Below are 4,507 nucleotides of genomic sequence, written 5' to 3'. Positions count from 1 at the left end.
CAGTACCAATGAATCTCACACTTTTTTTTTTTACTGAAAATGTAGTTATATATTCAGCCCACAATGTGATTTATTATTATTATTATTTTTTGGGATTCTGGATTTGGATTCTTTTTTGGAAACCCTGGACTGGCACAATGCATAGACCAGAGAAACTATTGAGGCCATCTGTCTGTAATGAAAACCAGATGGAATAATTTTCAGTGTTTACTGCTCTCTCACCCTCAACGTAACAGCTAAAACAATTCCCTTATGGATTATAGAATCATTTTATGGAGCAGCACGCTTCCACATTACTTTCATTCATTCAGACTGATAGATGCTGTAGATCTAATTTAGTAGAAGAATTGAACTGTCTTCTCGGTAAGAACGATGGGTAAATACGATAACTACTAAACCAGGAGCTGCTAGTAAATACATTTAACACCTGCAGTTTCAGACACCTCAAGTCATCTGTTAAAACTTGTTTATTAGTTAGAAGTCCACTTTGTCAATGCAGCCTGTCTGTTTTCAGACCTGCCACAATTGCAGTCTGCTGTGCCATAGAAAGCCAAGATTTATGGATAATGTCCAAAACATCACTCTCCATCCAGGTTGTGTTCCACCTGGACGCCTGCAGTCCAGAAACACAACTTGAGTGTAATTACCAGCCAGCCACACTGACATCATAACAAAACAGCATAATGCAGGGTGACTGCCACACTAACATATGTTTATATTATAAAGTGCCACTAACGTATAATGACATGATTTCAACACCTTGATAAATAACTTTGCCTGTTTATTGGAGTTTGGTGCCTTTGGATAGAAATGACTCAAAAAAGCAATAACGTAGGACATGGAAATATTAGTATTACCACTGCTTTCAGCATAATCGACAATGTAAAAAACAGAGGGAAATACCCACTTTAAGGAAAATGAAAAACAGAACGTGTATATGCTCACCTGCTCTTTTTCAGCTAAGTGAGAACAGACAAAGAGCAACACTGTGAGCATGTCAGAATAATTCTGGTTGTTGGACTTGATGGAGCTCAGTTGTAAGACAAGGTCTTTTACAAATATTTGTATGTCTACTGCACAATTTTGCTTATAAAGCTAACGTGTTAAAAGCTTAAGGAAACAACTAAAAAGTGCTCAACGGAGTTGAGACTAACTGCTATTTTAAAGGTGCTATTTGTTGAAATGGGTCTTTAAGCTTTTGCTTTTGTGGGTTTTATAACATGTCTATTAGCTTTAAAGCCTACATTAATTTTCTGAAAATGGACCAAAACTGTTGATGACTTTTGATGACTATTTATCCTGCACTACAGATTTGTGTCCAATCAGTATCTAGAATAAGAATGCCCTGCCCCCAAAAACCACTTGCAATTGACTATCAAGTATATTGGCTGTGATATAATCAAAGCCTATAAATTGCAACAGTCAGATTCTGAAAATATTCAGTGAGCGGCAGTTGTGTGGGCAAAAATGAATGTGGATTCCAGAGGTCAGAGGAGAATGGTCAAACTGGTTTGAGCTAATAGAAAAGCAACAATAAGGTATGCAGAAGAGTATCTCTGAATGCACAACACGTCAAACCTTGAAGAAGATGGGCTACAGCATCAGAAGACCACACTGTTCGCCACTCGTGTCAGCTAAGAACAGGAAACCGAGGCTACAGTTTGCACAAGAGTGTTGTTGCTGACCATGTTCATGTTTCTTGAACATGAGTTCACTGAACTTAAATGGCCTCCACACCAGATCTCAATCCAATAGAGAACATTTTCAAACCTTTCCACCCATGGGATGTGATGAAACTGGAGAATTGCTACATGCATGTGCATCTGGCAAATCTGCAGCAACTGCGTGATGCTATCGTGTCAATATAGACCAAAATCTTTGAGGAATGTTTCCAGTATCTTGTTAAATCTATGCCAAGAATTAAAGGTATAGTTCACCCAAAAATAAAAATTCTGTCATTAAATAACTCACCCTCATTTCGTTCCAAACCCATGAGACCTTCATTCATCTTCAAAACACAAATTAAAATATTTTTGATGAAATCCAAGAGCTTTCTGACCCTGCATAGAGAGCAACACAACTGACACGTTCAAGGCCCAGAAAGGTAGTAAATACATCATTAAAATAGTCCATGTGACATGAAGCTACGAGAATATATTTTGTGTGCAAAGAAAATAAAAATAACTACTTTATTCAACAATTTCTGGTTCTAAATATCTCTAGTGTCTCTCTGTCCTTTTAAAAATAGTGTTCCTTACTTCTTTCCTCACAAAGAAAAGGTCTTCTGTAGCAGGATGGTATCATTTTTGTCTAGGCCTAAACAGAAGGTTGTGTGAAACAGAAAGCAGTTCATATGTACCATTTGACTAAATAAGGCATAGAGGACTGTCTTTGGGCAGCATGCAGGACAAATTAGGCTGGGAGTTGCCTCAACTTTCCATTGACACGTGCAGCGGTTGGCAGCAGCAGATTGAAGACTGAAGATGTTTGTGCGAATGATGAAAGACAAACCTTAAGACTTATGTTTTCTGAGAGTCATTTAAAATAACAGTCACCATTAATAACTTTCTAAGCTGCTGTTTGATGAAGCAAACTGAAAGCAGCACATATATATATATATATATTCACAGCCTGGCAAGAAAATGCTACACTTTTCTCTTTCAGTCCTTTGGAACATCTTCAACAATCTTACTCATTAGTTTTTCTATTTACATGCTGCATTTTCCTAAACCTTTGAAAACGGTTCAGTCTGGCAACCACAAGGTTGCTGGTGATGAATTGAAATATTATGGTGACCAGAAGTAATGTCTGCATTTCTACGCCCACCTTTTCCTTGGCATCAGAAGTGAACGTACCGATGAAGGGAAACGCTAAAAATATGACGCACAAATTTTGAGTGGAAGGAGCTTTTTAGACTCTTTCGGCTTGCCAAATGAGTCTTACAATTGGAGCCATTTAAGTTCTTTAGACAGAAACCTTATATAAATAAAAAAACAGTAATTTCAAATAATATTAAAGTAATATCTGGGCTACTGAAACACAAACTCCTGCTTGTTTCCACACGTTTTGGAATAACGTGAACGTGATGTGCACGTGAATGAGTGATTTGATTTATTACTTCTGACACATTAACAGGACTAATAACATCTCACTCTAAGCACAGCCACCATCCAATTTTTCATATAAAAATGACAAGTCTGTTCCCAGTGCAAATTTCACAGAAAAACAGCACAAATGAGAGCAATCTGAACATTACAGGAGGCTGAGAGACAGTAATGAACAATCATTACGGCAGATGAGATGTCAGATGGATCAGGAACATGTGCTTCAGCACAAGTGGTATTGAGTAAATAAAGCTGTTCTTGTTTTCACAGCAATGCAGTAATTTTGTGCCGAGTGAAACTTTTCCTTTAAACATGGATTCTGTGACATGGATAGCTTTTGGATGACATTTTAGTCAAATATGCTGTAACTGGTTAAAATAACAAGATTGCTATTGTAATCTTCATATAAACAAGATTTTTTGCACCTAGAGGAAAAGTGTAATTGCTGCCATTCATTGTACTATACATACATGCCAAAACTCCATCAGTACAAGTCCAAGAAAAACATTTGCTCGTTTGAGTTACAATAAAACCAATGTTGCATTCTCTTACGGGACGTCAGGAAAACTATAACAAAGTTTGCTTCAGGTGTGTACCATATGTCGAAGGTTTCTTAATACAACAAGAACTCCCGTTTCTGAGATCTTCTCCAGAGATTGGTATTTGTGCATTAATATTGAAAGTTAAGGAAAGATTTATGCATTGTGTAGTTTTCTGATATGTTCTGATTATTATAACGATCCTGCAGACTCAAAAGTTCCTTCTTCTTTAGTTTACTGAAACACCACATTAGCGAAATGAGGAAATGCCTTTAAATATAGGAAACGGCTCAGCGCTGTCTACTTTGGCATTCCTGTGAGAAGGAATCTAGGTCAAATAGGACGATGAAGAAACTTTTTTCTCCCCAAATGTAGAAGGAATCAAGTTGAGAATGAGTGAATCCAAAAGATTAGTTTCTGAAGAAAATTTGGGATCTGGCAAGGTATATTTATTCATGACATGATTGACTATTTTGGGTTATAAATTATTTATAATTTTTTAAAGAATGTAGTATTTATGTTTTTTGAGCATGGAATATAAATGCATGCATACAAATATTAATTTATTATTATTTTATAGTGCATTATCAATATTCTTCACATGTATATTGTATAATAAAATATGATATAATATATAATATTATTATAAACAAATATTGTTAATTGTCTTAAATATGTCTATAGCTTTAATTTTTCAGTGTTACTTTTTCATGTTATTATTATTATATAAATTTATATAATATACCAGTATTATATATATATATATATATATATATATAAATAAAATACTGGTATTTGATTTATGATATATATATAAATGTTGCATATATATATATATATATGCAACATTTATGTATATATCAT

This window comes from Onychostoma macrolepis, chromosome 24 (genome assembly GCF_012432095.1).
Source record: "Onychostoma macrolepis isolate SWU-2019 chromosome 24, ASM1243209v1, whole genome shotgun sequence".
Taxonomy (NCBI): Eukaryota; Metazoa; Chordata; class Actinopteri; order Cypriniformes; family Cyprinidae; genus Onychostoma; species Onychostoma macrolepis.
The sequence above is the reverse complement of the archived record's forward strand: the minus strand, read 5'-3'. Positions refer to the sequence as shown.